The sequence below is a fragment of the Gekko japonicus genome, unplaced genomic scaffold, assembly GCF_001447785.1.
Source record: "Gekko japonicus isolate JY-2015 unplaced genomic scaffold, Gekko_japonicus_V1.1 scaffold2801, whole genome shotgun sequence".
Classification (NCBI taxonomy): Eukaryota; Metazoa; Chordata; class Lepidosauria; order Squamata; family Gekkonidae; genus Gekko; species Gekko japonicus.
Genome location: NW_015172630.1, coordinates 108,094 through 115,096, shown reverse-complemented (window position 1 = coordinate 115,096; position 7,003 = coordinate 108,094).

The following is a 7,003-nucleotide window of genomic DNA, read 5'->3' as shown; positions in this document are numbered from 1 at the left end:
AAAATGTGTGAGCCAGAGGCTGGAAAAAAATGTGAGCTAGCTCACACTAACTCAGCTTAGAGGGAACACTGGATGTGATGCCATAGAGTCCGCTCTCTGAATCTGCTGTGTCCTCCAAGGGACCTGATCTCTGTAGTTTGGAGATCAGTTATTATCCTGGGAGAACTCCCAAGCCCCATGTCTAAACAGTAGGGTTTCCATATTCAGGTTGGGAAATTTCTAGAAATTTTGGAGGTGGGGTTTAGGTAGGGTGGGGGTTTGGGAACGGGCAGGACAGAGTGCAATGCTGTGGAATCCACCTTCCAAAGCAGCCATTTCCTTCAGGGGAACTGATCTCCGTAGTCCGGAGGTCAGTTGTAATTCTGGGAGTAGGTAACCTTCTGCTTGGACCTCTGTGGATTCAAGCTACAGGACCTTCTCCAAGCACAGAAAGTAGCAAAGCGAACATTATGAAGCCTCTGGATTGTCTGGGCTGGTTCTCAATACTAAGGATTTGGTCAATGGGGCGGTACTTTCTGCTGTCTGCATTTGTCTGCCAGTGTCTGGAATTCGATTAATTGTGACATATTAAAAAAAGTTTAAACAAATGCATTTTCTGCTGCCAGCTTCCTCTGCTTTTCCATCACCTAATCTCCAAGTTCCTGGGATAGGAAATGCCTCGATTTGGTCAACGGGGCGGTACTTTCCGCTGTCTGCATTTGTCTGCCAGTGTAGCGAATTCGATTAATTGTGAAATATTAAATTTTTTAAAAAACAAATGCATTTTCTGCTGCCAGCTTCCTCTGCTTTTCCATCACCTAATCTCCAAGTTCCTGGGATAGGAAATGCCTCATCGTGGTCCATAATAAGGTAGGACTAGGCCAAAGTCACCCAGCTAAATTCCATGGCAGAATGGGGATTTGAAAATGGGGCTCCCAGATACTACTCCAGCACTTCAACCACTACACCATGCTGGTTACGCATACTGTGTTTCCCCGAAAATAAGACACTGTCTTATATTTATTTTTTCTCAAGAAGACACACTAGGGCCTATACCACAAATGCATAGAAATCCTGCTAGGGCTTATTTTTTAGGTAGGTCTTATTTTGGGGAAAACAGGGTACTTATGCTGGGCTTCTGTGGGAAGTCCAGTGCAAATGACATTAAGCGCACTTTCAAGACAAGTGAAGGCAAAGAAATCTATCTTATGATCTTCCTGCTTCCTCTGTTTTTGTTGCCTTTGACTCAGCAGATCTCCCCAGCAGCAGACCTCACACAGTATACATTTTAGCCTACTTTGGGGGTGGGGGTGGATTGGAAGACCAGAGTGACTAGAAGCTTGTAACTGTAAATCAAATTTTGAACACTTCAGGATCGTTATGTAGACAACCGCTTCTGTTTGTAAACCGCGAGGTCAGAATTGCAAGACTACCCAATTGCAGCTGTTCTGTCCATAAAGTAACTGTGTGTGACTGTACAGATGCTCTGAGCTGAATCTTAAGAGTAGTGGTTTTCTGTTACCCCATAGAGGCATCGGTAATTAGGACGATGTGTACAAAACAGAGTGGGGAATACTTGAAATCTCTCTGTAGTCTGTCACAGAAAGCTAGATGTTTGGTGTAGTATATTTTGCTTTGGGATTTAATTGCTTCTGCTAATGAATCTTACCGCTGGTCTTGTTCATAAGCCAAACAGTGGCCAGGGCTGGTGGAGGCATTCCAGAGAGCCACTTTGGGCTTGCTGTGAAGTGCTCAGTGGGGTTTTTCCATTCAGTTTCCGACTGGAGGTCCTCTACAATACCTTCTCGTGAATTGTTTTCCGAAAGCTCTCTGGAGTCAGAAGCCATGTGCCACGTGACACGAAGGCAAGGAAACTAGTCTTACGGTTCTGTGGTTCTGACCTTATCTACTTTTTATTTACCTGCGCTACGAGCACTTCTGAAAAATCAGGCAGATGCCATTTACAAGCTCTTATTCTGCCATGAATTTTCCAAGAAAAATGTATTCCTAAAGCAAAAATGTGTGTGTGGCTATTCGTGCATTTACAGGAACCCTGTACTTTGTCTGCTAACAATCTAGGACGTATGATCGGTACTTTTGTCCAAATTGGCTAATATTTGTTCAATTTTATGTTCTTTCAAAACTTACGGAAAACTGATGACTCTGAAATACCTGTTCTGCTTATTACAATTACAATCTTTCTGCCATCCCCCCCCCAACCTAATATCTGCTTCCACAAAAGTTGAAGTAATAATTCTCCCTGTGGGCTGTGGGAAGATGCTTCCTTTAATTTCTCTCAAGATCAGAAGAAAAATAGTCTTTCTGGCATGGCATAAAAAGGAACTCTGTAGCTGCGGCTCTCAATGAAGGAACCACTAATAAGGAAGTGACCCCTTTTGATGCGTATAAGGAAACACAACAGTGAGGTTACCCAGCTTGAATAAAGTATACCTTTTTTTTTGCATGCGGGTCATGAATTCTGTAGAGTTAGAACAATAAAAGTCTTGTTGTTTCAGGTGGATGTCTCTGCTTAGGTGCAGTTCTTCCACTGCGGCAGCAACGTGTTTAAAAGAAAAAAAGAAAATAGCTGCTTGGGTGTTTTTTTAAAAAAAACCAAACCACAGAAATTATGTGTTTTCTCTTGCCTTTATATAGGAGATAGTGTTGTTTCTATCGAGACAGCAAAATACTACTAAAGAATATGCCCCCCCCCCAAAGAAACAGCATGAGCTTCCTGCCACATGAAAAACACAGAACCCCCACGGAAACATATTTTAGGCTCCAGTCACACGGGCCGGAAACTGTGGGTGGGAAGCGTGGCTGTTCGCCCCGGGGCAAAATAAGGCGCGGTTGCGCAAGCAGACGTCCCGTGGAGGTCCCGTGGTTAGGGGGGAGGTGCCGATCACAGGACAATCCTGCGGTGCTGCAAAGAAGCGGGGCCGCGGGGCAAACGAGGATTGTGTGGTTTTTTAAAAACTAAAGTGTGCACATGCTCCGTCGGGTGCTTGTGCGCATCCGTGGAGACTTGGGGGGGGCTTTTTGTGAGGGGACATGGGTGGGCACTGGAACTACCACCAGAAACGCAATCAGACGCCCGCCCATGCCCCGCGGTTTCTGGAAACTAGTACCTCGGAGGTACTAGTTTTTTACAGCGCATCTTCAGAGTGAAGCCTCGGGCGAGCCACGGGAGCTCTACGCTTCCCAGATGTGGTGGTGAGATCACACCCAGAAAATCCGCCTATCTTCCGTCTCTCTAGCATGCCTAATGCTCCGTGTGACCGCAGCCTGTATTAGTTTTAGGTTTAAAACTATCTGAAGAAGTGAGCAGTGGCTCACAAAAGCTCGTACCCTGCCACATATTTTTTTAAAGTGCTACTGGTGCACTTTTCTACTTTTGGGTTTAATAATTTGTAAGCGAAGGGCTGAAGTGGATGTTACTATAAATGTTCACTGGTTGTTTTCTATAATATAGTGCACCTCTCCAGTGGTGCAGTGAGGTAGTCTTGAACTCTGGAGTTAATGATATGCCATGGGGACTCCACTCCTTTAGATGATAATGTAGGGTTCCCCCACATGGCACCTGCCACCACTTCCCTTGGCACCTGTCAAGCTTTTCAGAATGTGGGTGGAGCCACTGTAAGGCCAGGCATGTTGCAGGCCTCCGTCCTTCAGACGGAAGGGGTCCCATGATTGTGATAACTGCAGCAGCTGGATGATCAGCAGGACTGGTAAGACCAGTGTTCCCTCTAAGCTGAGTTAGTGTGAGCCAGCTCACAGTTTTTTTAGCCTCCAGCTCACACATTCTTGTCTTCGCTCAGGAAGGATGGCTCCGGAGCAAATTAATTTATGCCGTAGCCAAATCGCTCACAATTTTAATTTTAATGCCAGTAGCTCACAAAGTAGAATTTTTGCTCACAAAACACCACAGCTTACAGAGAGCATTGGGTAAGACCCAGACTTTCCTTAGCCACTGTGTGGTTCCATTCTCCCTGCAGGCCTGACTTTCTGTTGCTATGATGAGCTTCATTTGCAAACCAGAGAAGGAGCTTTGTCCTAGTCTTAAGAGACCAAGAAGCTGGGCTGTTCCATGAGGGAGGTAGGGGTTTTTTAGTAGTAGCCCACCCTTTCTTGTAGGCTTGCTGTCCTCCCGGTGGGCCATGCCTCAAATCAAAGTTCAGGTAGTACTAACCTTGACAGACAAATGGCTGGGCTTCAAATAAATGTGGCTCAAAAATGATGGTCACAGTCACAGAACAGACCGCAAAAAGAAGAAACTGTGAGGTAACTGCGCTAGAAAATATTTCAATAAACAATCACGAAACAAAAATGTGTACAAAAATCATATAAATGCACAAGGCAGTTGAGAAAGTTCCGAAAGTGGATGAAAGCCTTACATACAGCGACTCTTGGTCATTTCAACAAGTAGGTATCAAAAATTTCATTCACCGATGTCTCATGACTTAGTTGCAAGAAATTCTCTGAAAGAATGTTCCTAGGGCATTATACAAGCACTTTGCCCTAGGAACATTCTTTCAGAGAATTTCTTGCAACTAAGGTCATGAGACATCGGTGAATAATAATGAAATTTTTGATACCTACTTGTTGAAATCACAGACCAAGAGTCGCTGTATGTAAGGCTTTTATCCACTTTCGGAAGAAGAATAGTATCGAAACGATAGAACATTCCGGAGACTATCGTCACACCATTCTCAACTGCCTTGTGCATTTATATGATTTTTGTACACATTTTTGTATATATTTTGTGATTGTTTATTGAAATATTTTCTAGCGCAGTTACCTCACAGTTTCTTCTTTTTGCGGTCTGGACTTCAAATAAGACCGCTTCATGTATTCAGTGTGGTTGCCAAGCAGTTCTTGGACAAAGCAAGAATGGAGAGGTTGGGTTTGTCTCCTCCTCCTGCAGCACCCATTTTGGGTTGTCTCCGTCTTGTATGCCAGCCACTTTGGAGTGGCTCAAAAAAGGTTTGGGGGCCCTGTGGTAATGGGGGCTGCAGCTGAGCCTGTGAGCCAGGGCCCCGGAGTTCTGCCCTGAAATTTGGCCCTGAATTGTCTCTTTGTGGCACATTGTAGAACTGAACGTCATGTCATGATGCCACAATGTCTTATTTCCCTACTTCACTCTGTTGGCTGTCAGTAGTGGGGATCCAAGAAATTCCAGGGATATTGTGACCCAAATTGTGTTATTCTACATATTACAGAAGCATAGAAGTCACACAATGTATTCAGTGGCCGCTGTACATTGGCTGTTGCATCTAGTTCTTCCCCTGCAACAATAGAAAGACCTCATAGGAGAATAGAATCTAAATGGACAGGATCTGTGCTGTTTCTCTGCAGGGAAGATGCCGTGTGCATTATAAAGATGCTTGCAATATTTAATGTATGTGAGACATTATATGAAAAGGGCTAGGAACTAAAAAGCTACAGATTGTAAATAATTTGGCACACGTGGACAGAATGCAAGGGAGTATTAGCTGTATGTACATCTTTGCCAGTATCGTGGTTTACTGTTCCTTTTTAGGAACGTTAAAAGACACTCACCTCCGCTGACTTGAATGAGATGTGTACAAAAGTAACTGTGTTGGTCTGAAGCAACAGAACTAAGTTGGAGTCCAGTGGCACCTTTAAGACCAGCAAAGTTTAATTCTGGGTATAGGCTTTTGTGTGCATTTCCCCCCAAAAAAACCCCGTAAACACTCTACAGATGACATCTTTGCAAGTTTTTTAATCCAGGTAATCTCCCAGTTGACCCAGGGTAACATAAGGGATTGTTCTCTGCCTATTAGAGAGATGTACACACCTTCTGGTAAAATGCCCGTCATCATTTGTTAAAGACAGATTCAGTGCCGGGGAGGGTGAAGTAGCAGGAAGTGGGTGGGGGGAGTCTCGTATGCTTCTATTGAGTAGCCAATGTTAATCCGTGCCTTTCTATATTTCCTTGCTCTTGTAACTTTCATTATTTAAGTGCATTCATTTTTATTTCTCATAAATGTAGCACCATGTGACCACATCTGTGTTTACGTGCATGCTGCCCTAGTTATATTTTAACAAAAAGAACGTTGATTAAAAGCTTAAGAAGATGACACATACCTGCACACAGGTAAAGATCAGTATATGACTCATTAGAGCGGACTGTTATAGAGCCAGCCCTTGAGGCACACTGGCCATTCCACAGACTGGGAGGCCTTACAGACTTCCTTTATACTCACTCATCTAGCAATCAGTCACCTTCCAGCCATTGCAGTCCACAGTGTATTCGAGCTGGGTGCACATAGAGAGGGCATCGAGAGGCCTCCCATTCCTTTTTTTTTAAATTCACAATTTATTAATTTCTGTAATAAACAATAAGACAAGTTATTAACCTTATTCTCCATCAATCTATGACATTATTCACCCCCGAAATTATTAATAATAGAAAGTATTCTCAAAGCTAATCTACTCACTTCTGTTATACATAATTACTAACCAAGAATTGCTTCCCATTCTGATAAAAGGAAAAGGCTGTTGTAATGTGCCATGGGAAGGTAAGGGAAAGGAAGGGAGGGGATTCCATTGTCTCCAAACTCCACCCTCCTGAGACACCACCCTCCAAATCCCCCAGTATTGGCCAAGGTAGTGCTGTGACAACCTGATGCTAAACAGCTTGTTGTACCTATTTAAACAGAAACACTTGAAATGGTTTCGTTGTGGGACTAAATCAGCCTTCTTTTCACTTGAAAGTTGATTGTTTTAATGCTGCTTTTTTATTGAAAGGTGGTGTAAAGCAGGCCTGTGCTCATTGGTTAGTAACATTTTCTCCTGTTTTCACATGACTAATTACAAAACCAAAAGCCAGGTCTGAGCAGGCTACTTTTAAAGTGGTTTCTCTTTCCCAGGTGACTCATTATGCCCCTTGCCATGTGTGCAGATAATCAGAACACCACAATAAAACTGTAGAGGAATAGCTCTGTACTTGTTGAGTCTGCAAAGTGATCTCATGTACTTTGAAGTCATAACTCTCTTTCCC